Source organism: Macaca mulatta, chromosome 10, assembly GCF_049350105.2.
Source record: "Macaca mulatta isolate MMU2019108-1 chromosome 10, T2T-MMU8v2.0, whole genome shotgun sequence".
Taxonomy (NCBI): Eukaryota; Metazoa; Chordata; class Mammalia; order Primates; family Cercopithecidae; genus Macaca; species Macaca mulatta.
In genome coordinates, this window is record NC_133415.1 from 34,349,986 (window position 1) to 34,367,412 (window position 17,427).

At 41.6% G+C, this 17,427-nt stretch overlaps 2 protein-coding genes across 28 annotated transcripts in view; one reads left to right on the top strand and one right to left on the bottom strand.

Annotated features, from left to right (window-relative positions):
- BID (BH3 interacting domain death agonist) overlaps nucleotides 1-17,427 on the top strand; it is an 82,591-nt gene that overhangs the window by 48,989 nt on the left and 16,175 nt on the right. The gene's annotated exons all lie outside the window — the stretch shown is intronic.
- The window catches only part of BCL2L13 (BCL2 like 13), a 96,297-nt gene that overhangs the window by 5,391 nt on the left and 73,479 nt on the right, over nucleotides 1-17,427 (bottom strand). The window contains exon 1 of one of the 27 annotated variants that reach the window (XM_015149670.3): nucleotides 14,857-14,927. The exons of the other annotated variants lie outside the window; for them this stretch is intronic. The gene's annotated coding sequence lies outside the window, so the exon portion shown is untranslated. Of the gene's footprint in view, nucleotides 1-14,856; nucleotides 14,928-17,427 lie in introns of those variants that run through there. 27 annotated transcript variants of the gene reach the window in all.

Below are 17,427 nucleotides of genomic sequence, written 5' to 3' on the forward strand. Positions count from 1 at the left end.
GGTGGCTCACGCCTGTAATCCCAGCACTTTGGGAGGCTGAGGTGGGTGGATTACGAGGTCAGCAGATCGAGACTGTCCTGGCTAACGCAGTGAAACCCCGTCTCTACTAAAAATACAAAAAATTAGCCGGCCGTGGTGGCAGGCGCCTGTAGTCCCTGCTATTCAGGAGGCTGAGGCAGGAGAATGACGTGAACCTGGGAGGTGGAGCTTTCAGTGAGCCAAGATGGCGCCACTGCACTCCAGCCTGGGGGACAGAGCGAGAGTCCATCTCAAAAAAAAAAAAACTACAAAGTATTATTGAGAGAAATTAAAGATATCCTACAGGGATATATAGATCATGCTCACAGATTGGAAAACTATTGTAAAGATGTCAACTATTCCCAAATTAACCCTTTGGTTCACTACAATCTCCAATATAAAATCCCACCAGGTTTTTTCTTATGGAAATTGACAACCAATTCTAAAATCTATGTAGCAATTTAAAAAGGCTAAGGAAATTTAGCTGATCTTGAAAAACAAGCTGACACTCAACTCATTACAAAGGTACACTGATTAAGACTATATAAGTATGTAAGAGCTTAAAAATAGACCTGGCTGGGCACAGTGGTTCACACCTGTAATCCCAGCACTTTGGGAAGCTGAGGTGGGAGGATTGCTTGAGGCCAGGAGTTCAAGACAAGCCTGAGCAACACAGTAGGACATCGTCTCCACACACACGCATACACACACACACACACACACACAACTGGCCAGGTGGGATGGCGCCTGCAGTCCCATCTACTCAACTCAGGAGGCTGAAATGGGATGCTCCCTTGAGCCTAGGAGTTTGCGTCTGCACTGAGCTATGATCGTGCCACTGTAGTCCAGCCTGGATGACAGAGCGAGACCTTGTCTCAATTCCCAAAAAAACACAAAGAGGCAATTAGACCAATTAAATAAAATAGAATCCAGAACTAGATATACAAGGTCACATGATTTGTGGCAAAGATAACTCTGGAAAAATGGATCCTATTTACTAAATGCACATATATATATATATATATATGTATATATCTCTCTATAGATATATATATCTCTACTTATTTGCATACATTTATACATAATAAAATGTTTATATAAGCAAAACACATGTTTAGAAAAATGTACACCAAACCATTATGAGTTATTTCTAAGGGGCAAGGGAACAAGAAAAGTGTGCATCATAAAAATTTCTTGGCTGGGCGTGGTGGCTCACGCCTGTAATCCCAACACTTTGGGAGGCTGAGGTGGGCAGATCACCTGAGGTCAGGAGTTCAAGACCAGCCTGGTTAACATGGCGAAACTCCGCCTCTACTAAAAAATACAAAAATCAGCCAGGCGTGGTGGCACGTGCCTGTAATCCCAGCTACTCGGGATGCTGAGGCAGGAGAATCACCTGAACCTGGGAAATGGAGGCTGTGGTGAGCCGAGATCGCGCCATTGCACTCCAGCCTGGACAACAAGAGTGAAACTCCGTCTCAGAAAAAGAAAAATTAAAAAAAATTAAAAATTAGCTGGGCGTGGTGATGTACACCTGTAGTCCCAGCTACTCAGGAGGCTGAGGTGGGAGAATCACTTGACCCCGGAAGGTCAAGGCTACGGTGAGCCATGATCGTGCCACTGTACTACAGCCTGAATGACAGAACAAGACCCTGTCTCTAAAGAAAGAAAGAAAGAAAATGAAACCCACAATTTCTAGGTGTACCATTCAGTGGTTTTTAGTATATTCACAGTGTTGTGTAACCACCAGAATTACCAGAAAATTCCCATCATCCCAGAAAGACACCTTTTGGTAGTCACTCTCCATTCTCCCCTTTTTCATCACCGGGCAATCACTAATCTACGTTCTACCTCTATGGATTGCCTGTTCTGAGAGGTATAAATGGAGTCACACAATACAGCCTTTTGTGTCTGGCTGCTTCCACTTAGCATAATGTTTTCAAGGCCCACCCATGTTGTAGCATGTATCAGTACGTCTTTTTTTTTTTTTTTTTTTGAGATGGAGTCTCATTCTTTCGCCAGGCTGGAGCGCAGTGGCGTGATCTCGGCTCACTGCAACCTCCGCGAATATGCTGCCTCAGCCTCCTGAGCAGCTGGGATTACAGGCGCCCACCACCACGCCTGGCTAATTTTTGTATTTTTAGTAGAGACGGGGCTTCACCAAGTTGGCCAGGATGGTCTCGATCTCTTGATCTCATGATCCACCTGCCTCGGCCTCCCACAGGTGTGAGCCACCGCACCCGGCAGTAAGTACTTCATTCTTCTTTATGGCTGAGAATAATATTTCACTGTATGTAGGCACCACATTTTACTTATTAATTAGCTGGTGAACATTTGGGTTGATTCTACCTTTTAGAATAGTGTTGTTATAAATGTCCACATACTAGTTTTTGTCTGAATGCTTTTGTTATTTTGAATACAGCAGGAGCAAAACTGCCAGATCATATGGTAATTTTATGTCAAATTATTTTCCAAAAAAATTAGAAAAATATTTCTAAATATTCTTGGAATTCCAAAACATTCTGAAAATAATGATGTTGAACATTTTTTCATGTGCTAATTGGCCATTTGTATATTTTCTTTAGGATGATGTCTAATTCAAATCTTTTCCCTATTTTTAAATTGAGTTGTGTTTTTATGTTGGATTGTGAGAATTTATTTATTTTTTTTGAGACAGAGCCTTGCTCACTTGAACTCCTGATCTCAAGTGATCCAGCCACCTCAGCCTTCCAAAGTACTGGGATTACAGGCATGAGCCACCATGCCTGGCAGGTTTTTAAGTCTTAAATAAGACTGCTACAAAATTAGATACTGATATAATCGTAAGGTGCTTGTAATTAGGTTGAGACTAAAGGAAACAGGGAGATAAACAAGGCATCCTAAAAAGTAGTTCTATGAGAGGAACCAGTAGTCTATGCTAATTAATAATTTTTAAAAATCTTTTTAAAAGATCTCTGCCATCAGTGCCATTCCTCATATGGATTCCTTTCCCAGACTTCAAACCCCGCATGACTAAAACAGACTGTCACTGCTATGATCTTACGGGATTTCATCTCTTTCAAACTCTCATTACATTTTCATTAGTAGAGGCATAATGTAAAACCATTACACATTTCTGGGACCATCATCAATAATGAACGCTAACAAAGAGTACCTCACAAGCAAATGCAGTACATGATGTCTACACGCCCATCAGCTGCAGAGCTCACGCCATACAGCCAGCCAGAAGAGATGCTTGTCGTACTGAAGACTATGAACTACAAGTACTAACTCCACATCATTTCTGTCTTACCCCACACCTAATATTTTAGCGAGCATCTATCTCATCATCTTCCCCTTTTATTTAATCATTAAGTACTAAATATATCTTAATAATATATTTATTCCTAAATATATCTTCTAACATCTAAATCTATCTCTTCCCTTCCATCAACATTTTCTGGTATTACTCTAATATAAGCAATCTTCTTTTCTCTTCCTCCCTCCCTGTATTATTCTAATACAAGCAATCCTCCCCTCCCCTCCCCTCCTGTTCTTTTCTCTTCTCTTCTTTTTGAGACAGAGTCTCTCTCTGTTGCCCAGGCTAGAGTGCAGTGGCGAGAACACAGCTCACTGCAACCTCTGCCCCCAGGGCTCAAGCAACCCTCCTGCCTCAGCCTTCAGAGTAGCCAGGACCACAGGCATGCCCCATCACGACTGGCTAATTTTTACATTTTTTGTAGAGACGGGGTTTTGCCATGTTGCCCAGGCTGCTCTCAAATTCCTGATCTTAAGCAATCTGCCTGCTTCGGCCTCCCAAAGTGTTAGGATTATAGGCTTAAGCCACCATGCCTGGCCTCAGTCGTTATCTTTCATCAGAAGCAATGCAAAGACTCCGAAAGGCCTGCAATCCAACTTGGATGATGTAAAAAAAACAAAACAAAACAGTAATTTAAGCCAAAAATCTGGAAATCATATTGGATTTCTCCAATTCCTGACTTCTTATCATCAGGAACTGTGCTCTTTAGGTGCTGGTAGTACAACAATCTCCACCTTCAAAGAGTTTAAAATACAGTAACAGAGGCCGGGCATTGCTGTCTCATGCCTGAAATCCCAGCACTTTTAGAGGCCCAGGCAGGACGATAAGCTTGAGCCCAGGAGTTAGAGACCACCTGGGTAAGATGGTAAGACCCCATCTTTGTAAAAAAAATAATAATAATAAAAATAGCAATGGAGACAAACAGGGTACTCTGGGAACATGAGAGATTCATGGAAGACAGAACAACAACGTTGGATCTTTTTTTTTTTTTTTTTGAGATGGAGTCTCACTCTGTTGCCCAGGCTGCCTGCCACCACACCTGGCTAACTTTTCTAATTTTTGTATTTTTACTAAAGATGGGTTTTCACCATGTTGGCCAGGCTGGTTTTGAACTCCTGACCTCAAGAGATCCACCCATCTCGGCCTCCCAAAGAGCTGGGATTACAGGTGTGAGCCACTGTGCCTGGCCAAAGTTGGATCTTAAAGAATGAAAGAGAAAACCAGCAGATCAAAGATGAGCAAGATATTTCAGGCAGAAGGAAAAGCATAAACAAAAACACGGTGCTGAAAAATATCATTGTATATGCAGACTACTGGCTCTTCAGCATGCCAAAGCACAGGACAGGGAGTGAAGAAAGGCAAAGCTGGAGCTGGAGGAGGAGGAAAGATTAGGCCAAAGAACGAGAAGTAAAATATCAGCACCTGTCTTCATATAAAACATTGCCTCTACCTCATAAAAGGTCCATGTTTCCCCCTCGGTCTTGCGGAGACATGAATTCAAGACCCTGTCCCACAATATGGCACCTCATACACACCCCCAATTACTTAGAGGAGAAAAGATGAATCTAAGGTACCATCCGGCCATTACATAAAGGCTTAGTTTGAATGTTACGAAATAAAGTAGTTCTACATTTGAAGTCTATTTATAATTTTGACTCTTTCAGTTAAAAAGCAAGCGGGCAAATTCATACAATATTTAGAATGATACATTATCCCTTCTTGAGCACATTAATGTTTTCCTAGGAAACCCAACATAAATTTTTGAAAGGCTACAGCAGTGTGAAGGGCATTAGAGGAGGCAAAGTCAATCTTCACTATCACTAGGGCCGTCATTTAACCCACATCTCTCTGTAATTGTGTACTAGGTGCTCCCTCTGGGAGGGGAGGCTTATCTTGGCAATGTGACTCATTGTGCCCTATAAATGCCATACTAAATTCCCAAGCGCTGTCTCCTTATTCATATAGATACTGGTATTAAAATTTTAGGGGAGCAGAAAAGGTTTTGCAAATATGATGAAAGGTATTAAGACCTCTCTGCCTTAAAACTGTGCTTTCATACAAAGCAGCATACCATTTTAGGGGAAATTTTAGACTCCCTGAAGCACATCTATGGACTCCAATTTAAGACCCCTTATCTGGCTCCATCAGGGTCTGGCTTAAATTCCACTGTATTCAATCTTCCTCTCTTATTTCTCCTCAACTCCTAGACAGCACTGAGTCTGGGCCACACAAAGTATCACAATATCTATTTTGTACCATACTTCTAATTTTTTCACATGTATTAGTCATCTTCTCAACGACACCATAAATACTTCAAGGGAGAAAACATGCCTTCAACTTCTTTGTTATCCCCCAGGTAATGCCTAACATATGCTGAGCAAAGAGTAATGCTCAATAAATGCTTGGATGATAGGAAAGTTGGTCCCATCTTTGATATAAAAGCTCTAAACATCAAGTACTGTTAGGTAGCACTCTTCATTCATCTCTGTATTTCCATACCTCCGAGCTGCACCTGTGTCTTCACTGTTCAAGGTCACACAGCACTGGTGCTAAAGACAATTCCAACCCCAAACAGAGTGACTGAAGTCACACTGTCCCATCAATCCAGAAAATCCAGAATGCTCTCCCAATTCTGCCCATCTGAATCCTTCTTGTTACTTCTAAACTCATAGGATTTATCTGTTACTCCTTGCTATAAAACATACAGGAAATAGTGTGGATCTGCCTTATATCCCTAACTATAAGCTCCTTGAGACTAAGGATATATTTTTATAATATTTTTGTTGCACTGGTTTCTTTTCTCAGCCACACTCTTCCCATGTGCCTCATAGGATTCAATACATATTATATTAATATAATGAAATGTTATGTATAGTTATATTAATATAGGTTGGGTGCAGTGGCTGAGGCCTATAATCCCAGCACTTTGGGAGGCCGAGGTAGGTGGGTTGTTTGAGCCCAGGAGTTTGAGACTAACCTGGGCAACATAGTGAGATTCTGTCTCTACAAAAAATACAAAAATTGGCCAGGAGTGGTTGCGCATGCCTGTAGTCCCAGCTACTCGGGAGGCTGAGGTAGGAGGATCCCTAGAGCCTGGGAGGTGGAGGTTGTAGTGAGCCAAGTTTGCACCACTGTCCTCCAGCCTGGATGACCAAGAACCTATCTCAAGAAAAAAAAAAAAAAAATATATATATATATATATATATATATACACACACACACACATATACATACACACACACACACACACACACACACACACACGTAATTAACACTGAAGTCTTTGGAAACTTAGTAAGGCTGGCCCAGTTCTTGAACCTGGGGTCTTTTCCATTGAATAGCTGTCACTTCTCTTTCTGCATCTTTGCATACTTTGCCCACATAGATGAAACATTATTTTCTTTTCCTTATGATTTTTAGTAGAGATGAGGTCTTGCTATGTTGCCCAGACTGGTCTCAAATTTCTGGGCTCCAGTGATCCACCCAAAGTGCTGGGATTACAGGCATGAGCCACCATTCCCAGACAGAATATCCCTTTTTTTTTTTTTTTTTTTTTTTGAGATGGAGTCTCGCTCTGTCACACAGGCTGGAGTGCTGTGGCCGGATCTCAGCTCACTGCAAGCTCCGCCTCCCGGGTTTACGCCATTCTTCTGCCTCAGCCTCCCGAGTAGCTGGGACTACAGGCGCCCGCCACCTCGCCTGACCAGTTTTTTGTATTTTTTATTAGAGACGGGGTTTCACTGGGTTAGCCAGGATGGTCTCGATCTCCTGACCTCGTGATCCGCCCGTCTCGGCCTCCCAAAGTGCTGGGATTACAGGCTTGAGCCACTGCGCCCGGCCAGAACATTCTTTATGTGCAATATAATATGTATCATAACCTGCCATTCTTGACCTGCAAGTCTCTCTAACGACGAAATATATGTTTTCCAACTTCTACTATAAACAAAGAAGAAAGACATTCACTGAAGGTCTGAACAGGACTGAATAATCTCAGAGCATAACCAAAGCTCAGTTTAGGATATATCATAAATGGTTCAAACACACAAAATTCAAAACATAACAATACTACGTTCTAGCAGAGGCCTTTTGTTACCGAGTCATGGTCCCCCCAAGCTACCTAAGCTGAGCTAACGAATCCTTGGCTGCTTTACAACGCAAGTCCTTTACTTCCTTCAAGATGTGACCATATGTCTTTACAAAGCCTTCCCTGATTAAGCCCTACTTTACCTCACAACTACCTTTTTTTTTTTTTTTTTTTTGAGATGGAGTTTCACTCTGTCATCCAGGCTGTAGTGCAGTGGTACGATCTTGGCTCACTGCAACCTCCACCTCCCGAGTTCAAGCAATTCTCCTGCCTCAGCCTCCTAAGTAGCTGGGATTACAGGTGTGCACCATCACACTTGGCTAATTTTTTTTTAAAAATACTTTTGGTAGAAATGGTGTTTCACCATGGTGTTGGCCAAGCTGGTCTGGAACTCCTGACTTCAAGTGATTCGCCCGCTTTGGCCTCCCAAACTGTTGGGATTACAAGCATAAGCCACCACGCCTGGCCCATTTTTTTTTCTTTGTATAGACAGTCCCCAACTTATGATGGTTCCACTTAACAATATTTTGACTTTACCATGGGTTTATCAGAGTATTAAATGCCATTTCGGCTGGGCGCAATGGTTCATGCCTGTAATCCCAGCACTTTGGGAGGCTGAGGCAGGTAGATCATAAGGTCAAGAGATGGAGACCATCCTCGCCAACATCGTGAAACCCAGTCTCTACTAATACAAAAATTAGCTGGGCATGGTGGTGCATGCCTGTAGTCCCAGCTACTCGGGAGGCTGAGGCAGGAGAATCACTTGAATCCGGGAGGCGGAAGTTGCAGTGAGCTGAGATCGCACCACTGCACTCCAGCCTGGCGACAGAGCAAGACTCCATCTCGGAAAAAAAAAAAAAAAAAGCATTTTCAACTTATGATGGGTTTATAGGAATGTGCCCCCATCATAAATTGAGGGGCTCTATATTCTACAATACCTACTAAAGAACTGTACTTTACCATGGCTTTCTTGATATTTGTTTAGTTTGAGCAACTAAATAATTGGCTCTTTTATGTTTAGGGTATGTTTAACTAGCAAGTATAGAATCAGCAATCTAATAAATTCATAGTCACACTCTGTTTGATAGAAGACAAGACAGAAATGTAAGATTATTATAATCTCTGCTTCAGGAGTCTGTTATGCAGTTGGGGAGATTATATAACATCGAGGTCCTCAAACTTTGCTGCCTAGAAGCACATTACAACCTGTAACAATTAAATTAGAATCCTTAATAAAGGTAGGACCCAGGCGTTATATCTGGTTAAATGTAAAAGGGTATAATTCTGCTGTAATCGATTTAACCTTATTCTTGGTCTCTCTCATACCTGAAGCCCATACATACTCTGGCACAATGAACAGGCAGAGGTAAGATGATTTAGACATTTCAGTAACTACAAGGTAAATCACTTCATCCACTGAATATTTACAATCACTTCAGTAATATCCCAAATTTTGCTGATTCTTGGTAAGTCACCAATAACAAAGAATCACAGTAGGCAACATGAATTAAAATGGCTACTGTTTACTTAGGGAATGATTTCTGTAACCTTCCTGAAAGACTGGAGGTCCAAGACGGAGAAGAACCCGCTCACCAAAGCCATATCAACAGTTAAGCTAAGTTTTCCTGTAAAGTTGTATTTACCTATCTTTTTGCCAGAACATAATCTGAATGAGTCACACAGATCCTCTAACATCTGTTACTAAGGAATTACTGTGTCGTATAATTTATATACCCAAAGGCTTATCTGCTTATTAAGTCATCTCTTCAAAAACCTCCATTTTGTGAAGATCAGAAAGAAAGGCTCACGTACAGAATAATTTTACAAGGAAGAAGAAAAGGGTAGTATCAGGTAGCACAAAGTTCCCATTTGTCCCTTATTAACTATAGTCCACTTCCGTTATTTATTTGCTCTTTCCAAATCTCCAAATGAGAAACCAATACTATGGCTTAGCAGCTGTGTAATCCTCCATCCTCAAATCTCTGTAATGTCGCTAACAGGAAAGTGATGAGGCATTGCGGAGGATTAAACTTTTTTCATTACTGAAACTACCAACATTTTAAAACTGGGCTAAGTCTTTTTGTTAAGTGAAGAACAAGTTGGGAAAGTCAATATACAATATACAGATTTACTCAATATTGAGTAAATCTGTCACAGTCTCACCATGAGAAGCAAGTAAGATCATCCAATTTTATCAAATAATTTGCATTTCAGAGTTATGAAAAATAGTCAAAGAACATCAGTTACTTCACTACAAGTGGCTTAAAACAGTGTACGCTTCTTAGTCTTTCACTTACATTAAAAATTTTCACCAAAAAAAAAAAAAAACCCTCAAAATATGTTATTAAACTCCCACCACCAAACTTGACTTACTTGGAGACAAGGAACATAATTTATGTTCTTCATTCTTAATCTTGGAGTCACCTCTGCTCTCACTTTCTATTCATACTCCACAAGTTTTGTAATCTGTTTTCATGCCATGTCAAAAGATGTAGCCTTTTTTTGTTTGTTTGTTTGTTTGTTTTTGAGACGAAGTCTCGCTATGCCGCCCAGGCTGGAGTGCCGATCTCAGCTCACTGCAAGCTCCGCCTCCCGGGTTTACGCCATTCTCCTGCCTCAGCCTCCCGAGTAGCTGGGACTACAGGCGCCCGCCACCGCGCCCGGCTAGTTTTTTGTATTTTTTAGTAGAGACGGGGTTTCACCGTGTTAGCCAGGATGGTCATGATCTCCTGACCTCATGATCCACCCGTCTCGGCCTCCCAAAGTGCTGGGATTACAGGCTTGAGCCACCGCGCCCGGCCTAGATGTAGCCTTACAATTACACAGTTCTTCCAACAGAAAGGTTGTCCAGTGGTCAGAGAGGTCTCAAGTGACAACTGATAGGCATCCTCAAAGGTTACTTATCTGCACTTCTAAAAACAGAGCCTCTAATAGCAATGACTGACTAAATAAGCAAAAACTGAAACAAAAACAAGAGCCATAACGAAAACACTAAGAATTTTAGTTCTCAGAAAACAGACCTTTAGGGTTCTAAAATAAGTAAAATGGAAATTTCAAAAGTTCCATCATGGCTGGGCATGGTGGCTCACGCCTGTAACCTTAGCATTTTGGGAGGCGGGGACAGGTGATCACTTGAGCCCAGGATTTTGTGACCAGCCTGGGCAGCATGGCAAAACTGCATCTCTACAAAAAAAATACAAAAGTTCGGTGAGTGTGGTGGTGCATGCCTGTGGCCCCAGCTACTCGAGAGGCTGAGATGGGAGGATCATTTGAGCCCAGGAGGTAAAGGCTACAGAGAGTCATGACTGTGCCACTGCACTCCAGTCTGGCCAACAGAGTGAAACCCTGTCTCAAAAAAAAAATAAGGCCCATCATGAAGAAATAAGGGAAAAGTCAACAAACTGAAAATTAAAAGTAAAATGTCTCTTTCCCTTATTATTATCTTTTAATGAGGGTCACAATCTGTCACCCAGGGGCTACAGTGCAGTGGCATAATCATAACTCATTACAGCCTGAAAACCCTGGGCTCAGCAGATCCTCCCACCTCAGCCTCTTGAGTTGCTGGGATTATAGTCATGAGCCACCGCACCACTGCGCCTGGCTTTTCCCCTTATTTTTAACAGCTCAAAGTTAACAAAAGACTGAAGAATGTTCTTTGTTCCACATCTAGAGGATCTTTTCATCTCATCTAAGACACTAGATCAAGTTTGTCTGATCACAACTTTGGCATAATATATTGTTTAAAAGCCAACTCAGATTTATTTATTTTTTATTTTTATTTACTTTTTTTGAGACGAGTCTAGCTCTGTCACCCAGGCTGGAGTGCAGTGGTGTGATCTCAGCTCACTGCAACCTCCGCCTCCCAAGTGCAAGGGATTCTCCTGCCTCAGCCTCCAGGGTAGTTAAGATTACAGGTGTGCGCCACCACGCCCGGCTAATTTTTTTTTTTAATTTTTAGCAGAGATGGGGTCTCACCATGTTGCCCAGGCTGGCCTCAAATTCCTGACCTCAAATTATCTGCCTGCCTCGGCCTCCCAAAGTGCTGGGTTTACAGGCGTGAGCCACTGCACCCAGTCAATTCAGATTAAAGAGCTTTATGTCTTGCTGTCATGGCCTCCATACCTTACAATGTATTTCTGTATTTAGGACATGTGACATTTTAATGAAGATTCACCGAACATTCTGTGCTCTTATGTAAGAAGTCTTAAAGAAAGAACAGATTACTAAGCTTTTACTCCTGAGGATCAATCCACATCAAACAAAAATATAAAAATAGCAGTCTTTTTTTTTTTTTTTTTTTTTTTTAAGACAAGGTCTTACTCTATCACCTAGGCTGGAGGTCAGTGGCACAATCTTGGCTTACTGCAGCCTTGACCTCCCAGGCTCAGGTGATCCTCCCGCCCCAGTCTCCTGAGTAACTAGGACCACAGATTACTCCCAGTTAATTTTCATATTTTTTGTAGAGACGAAGTCTCACTCACCATGTTGTCCAGGCTGGTCTTGAGCTCCTGGACTTGGGCAATCTACCTGCCTCAGCCTCCCAAAGTGCTGGGAATACAGGAGTGAGCCACTGCACCCGGTCAATGTTTTCTTTTGTTCTGTTTTGTGACTGAGTCTCGCTGTGTTGCCCAGGCTGGAGTGCAGCAGCACGATTTCAGCTCCTAGGTTCTACAATCTGGGTTCAAGCGATTCTCCTGCCTCAGTCACCTGAGTAATTGGGATTATAGGAACCCACCACCATGCATGGCTAATTTTTCTATTTTTATCTATTTTATTTTATTTTATTTTATTTTATTTATTTCTCCCAGGTTCAAGCAATTCTCCTGCCTCAGCCTCCTGAGTAGCTGGGACTACAGGCGTGCACCACCATGCCCGGCTAATTTTTGTATTTTTAGTAGAGACAGGGTTTCACCATGTTGGCGAGCCTGGTCTCGAACTCTGGACCTTAGGTGATCTGCCCATCTTGGCCTCCCAAAGTGTTGGGATTACAGGCATGAGCCACCACGTCCAGCCTCAATTTTGTATTTTTGAGACAGGGTTTTGCCATGTCACCGGGCTGGAGCTTCTTTTTTTTCTTTTTGAGACGGAGTCTCGTTCTGTCACCCAGGCTGGAGTGCAGTGGCATGATCTCGGCTCACTGCAAGCTCCGCCTCCCGGGTTCACGCCATTCTCCTGCCTCAGCCTCCTGAGTAGCTGGGACTACAGGCACCGGCCACCACGCCCGGCTAATTTCTTGTATTTTTAGTAGAGACGGGCTTTCACAGTGTTAGCCAGGATGGTCTCGATCTCCTGGTCTTATGATCCGCCCACCTTGGCCTCTCAAAGTGCTGGGACTACAGGCGTGAGCCACCACGCCCGGCTGAGCCTCTCTTAATAATTACTGTCATAATGAAGAGCAGGCTTTCACTAAAATAAAAAGCTGTTTTGGATAATATCTTACTTACAACTTATCATATTAGAAGAATAACATCTACAAGTAGCCTCGGAATCATTCTAACGATCTAAATTTTTTTTAATACAAAATATTTGTATTGCTGAGAGTATCTACCTCTTTGGCTTCACTGACATAAAATGCAAAGGAGTAATTTCAAGGGCTCAAAAATATAAAACTAGCTGGGATAAACCATGAGTTAAATATGCACAAAGAAGCAGAGAGCTATGTCTTGTTATTGTTCTTAAATAAATGATGCCAGAGGGGTTGAGTAACTTGCCCAAGGTCCTTTAGCTTGCTATGACAAATTGGATAGTAACAATAGGTAACCCTTATGTAATTCTTATCATGTGCCCTTCTAAAGACTTCACTTAAATTAATCTATTTAAACCTCATAACAATGCTATGAGAGGATTATTGTTATTTCCATTCCACAGACATGGAAACCAAAACAAGTAAATAAGATAAGTAGTTTTCCCAAAGTAATAAAGCTGGGATTCAAACCCAGGCAGTTTGCCTCCAGGGTCCACATTTTTACCAATTATGCTGTCCTGCCTCTTAGGTGAAGTCCCTGATTGATTTCTGTAACAGAGTGCCTTTTGAGTTAATGGCCAGAAGTATTCATAGATAGAGCATGTTATTCTTGGTGTTTTTTTCAAGCAAACACACAAAGATATATGCATTAAACTCTTCAATTAAAAAGGGAAGCAGAGAAGAAACACGTAGATAAAAGGAATATATCAAAATAAATGTAAAATAAAACACAAATATAACTTTGTTTTGGTGGTAGGAACTAAGTAAAAAACTAAGTAAAGGAATATATCAAAATAAATATAAAATAAAATGCAAACATTACTTTGGTGGTAGGAACTAAGTAAAAATCAGGTTGACAATCGCTCAAAGAACTATTAGAAAAATTGGCTGCATCATGATGTCTAAATTTTTTTGTTTCACTTTTTTTTTTGGTGGGGGCAGGGGGTCACATCAATTACAAATTATTCTGCCACCTCAAGCAATATTTTACCTTCTGAGACATAGCTGCTGCTGCGCTGAGCTCCTATGAACTTTTCCATCTGAAGAAGCTTTGGCAAAATTCCAAAGCCCATCTACATTGGTAAACTCGTCTAAGGACCCGTTTTACCTTAAGATTTATGCCAACAAACCTCTGTCATTACTTCTCAGACTTCATATATCTACCTGTCAAGAAAAAGAGCTGTTTTGGATAATACACTAATTACAACTTATATTAGAAAAACATCTACAAGTAGCCTTAGAACAATTCTGACAACCTAAATCATTGTTAATACAAAATATCTGTCATGTTGGGAGTATCCATCCCTTTGGCTACACTGACATAAAACACACAAAGGCTCCACTGACATTTTGTAACTTCGAGGGCTCAAAAATATACAACTAGCTGGGATCAACCAGCTGGTTTTATATTTTTGAGCCCTCGAAGTTACAAAATGGAAACAGATCACTGCTTTAGACCCTTATAACCAAATGCCTCTCAGATCACTATTAACCTAAAATAAGAAAATGGACTGTGTTGAAGAAATTACACAGAAGTAATTTTCCACCCAACACGATGAGGAAGATCCACAAAAAATACGTTTCAGAGTATAACACAGTAAACATCCACACCCACATATACAGCAGGCAGATTTCCCAAAACAGTACTTAGTCTTACTAAATTGATTTTAGCTGCAACCCACTTCATTAATTTCAGATCATCTCCTTTGTGTCAGCTCCCACAATATGAAAACTATTCTAACAAATTATTAACCTAAAAGCTTCCAAGAGATAGTCTTTAAATATCCTAGATTAAACAAACAAAAACCTATTCTAAAATCAGAAGCTTCACGTCAAAAGAAAATGACAGATTAATTTTATTCAAAATACTTAAATATTACAATAGACATTAGATGACATTTCCTCCAATAATCTTTTATGTAATCTAAAAGCAAATCTTTCACAGGAAGTATTTAGCATGTGACGATGGAGAAAGTAAAATACAAGCCTTACCACAGTGGACTTGCTCTGCCCTTTCCAGGAGACAGACTTACTCCCAACGTAGCAACACAAGCCCAGGAAATGAAAGAGAATGAGGAGGGAGGGAGCAAGGATGACTCAGGGAGAATCACAGCACATGAACCAGTCTGTGCCCTCACTGGGCTGCAGGGCAAATAAAAGTCAGAACTGAAACTAAGAGGAAACGGGTACGGTGATCAGGCTTAAGGAGAAGGAAAGAAAGCCCACACTCTTCAGAGACACATGTGAAAACCTGCATTTGTAAAAATGTAACATTTTCACAAAACACTTTCACATCATTATTTTGTGAGATAGAGAAGCTATTCTTCTCTTTTTGTAGTTGAAACTGAGGTTCAGAGAAGTTAAACCAATCCTTCCAAAACACAGGGCTAGTATTTGGCAGAGCTGGGGCAAGAAACAAATCTTGTGATTTCTAATCCTTTTCTCAATTCATCATTCGCTGAAAAAAGGCAGAGTGAAAAAAAAAAACAAGGTAGAAAGAGAAAACAGGCTGGGCAAGGTGGTGCATGCCTGTAATCCCAGCATTTTGGGAGGCCAAGGAGGGAGGATTGCTTGAGGCCAGGAGTTTGAGACCAGCTTGGGCAACATAGTGAAACCTTCTCTCTGCAAAAAATAAGCCAAGTGTGGTAGTGCATGCACACTTGTGGTCCCAGCTACTAGGGAGGCTGAGGTGGGAGGATCACAAACCCAGGAAGTTGAGGCTGCAGTGAACCATGATCATGCCACTGTACTCCAGCCAGGGCAACAAGGCAAGACACTGTCTCTAAGTCCTAGACATTTCTGCTAATAATTCAGAAAACAAAATATTATTTTTCTCCTTCAAATCTGTATGTCCAAAGCCTGCCTGTTCCTAACTGACAATGTGCTGTCACTCCATTAATCCAACAGATTATGGCTGCTGGCACCACATCCTCTGCTGCAGGTTTTCAAAAGCAGCTGCACTTTGAGAAATAGGCAGTTTGTTTCACTTGATGTTGTGTTCAAGTGACTAAAGACAAATACATTCCCCGTGGAAATCATACCACAGGCTTTATATAACAGACAAGCAGTATCATGTGGTCAAATGATTCTCTTCTGGAAGGGTTTTAAGAGCTGTCAATGTAATGTTCAACACGAAGTATCTTAAGGAGATTCAGGTTGACAGCTTATGTCACCGGATACATTTTCACCAACTGGCATTAAAAAAAAAAGCAGTATCGGCCAGGCGCAGTGGCTCACGTCTGTAATCCCAGCACTTTGGGAGGCCAACAAGGGCGAATCACAAGTTCAGGAGATTGAGACCATCCTGGCTAACACGGTGAAACCCTGTCTCTACTAAAAATACAAAAAATTAGCCAGGCATGGTGGTGGGTGCCTGTAATCCCAGCTACTCGGGAGGCTGAGGCAGGAGAATAGCATGAACCCGGGAGGCGGAGCTTGCAGTGAGCTGAGATCATGCCACTGCACTCTAGCCTGGGCGACAGAGCAAGATTCCATCTCAAAAAAAAAAAAAGCAGTTTCTTGGTGGTTTTTTTTTTTTTTTTTTTTTTTTTGGAGACAGAGTTTCACTCTTGTTTCCCAGGCTGAAATGCAATGGCGTGATCTTGGCTCACTGAAATCTCTGCCTCCCTAGTTCAAGCAATTCTCCTGCCTTAGCCTCCCAAGTAGCTAAGATTACAGGTGCTTGCCATCACACCCAGATAATTTTTGTATTTTTAGTAGAGATGGGGTCTCACCATGTTGGCCAGGATAGTCTCAAACTCCTGACCTCAGGTGATCTGCCCACCTCGGCCTCCCGAAGTGCTGGGATTATAGGGATGAGCCACCGCACCCAGCCTAATATCTTAGTTTTAAACACAAGCAAATGGAGAGCTTAGACTGAACAATGTGAAATACAGATTGGACATTCAAATTTAGAGATAAAACACATTGGAAATATTAATGAAGGCCAGGTGCAGTGGCTCACGCCTGTAATCCCAGCACTTTGGGAGGCCTAGGTGGGTGGATCACCTGAGGTCAGGAGTTTGAGACCAGCCTGCCAACATGGCGAAACTCTATCTCTACTAAAAATACAAAAAGTAGCTGGTCCTAGTGGCGCACACCTGTAAACTCAGCTACTCAGGAGGCTGAGGCACAAGAATAGCTTGAACCTGGGAGGCAGAGGTTGCAGTGGGCTGCAATTGTGCCACTGCACTCAAGCCAGGATGACAGAGCAAGACTGTTCTAAAAAAAAAAAAAAAAAAAGAAGTATTAATGAACTAGTTATCCAGGCAGTAGATCTTTTCTTTTTGCACAGATACTGGAGTTGAATAATATACTTACTTTCTGTGTAACAAATTACAATCACCAAACAAACCTGGATGTACATCGTCATAAAACTGAAAGTCGAGAAGGGAGTGCATAATATTCCCTGCATTTTTCTTCCTTTGTTGTAAAGCACCATATGGGATAAGTGACAGTTAACCTGGGATGTCTCCTGGCTATCACACAAACCATACACTACACTGGCAAACGCTTTTAAAAAGTATTAAAGTAGGAAGACAACAATAACAATAAATTGTCACA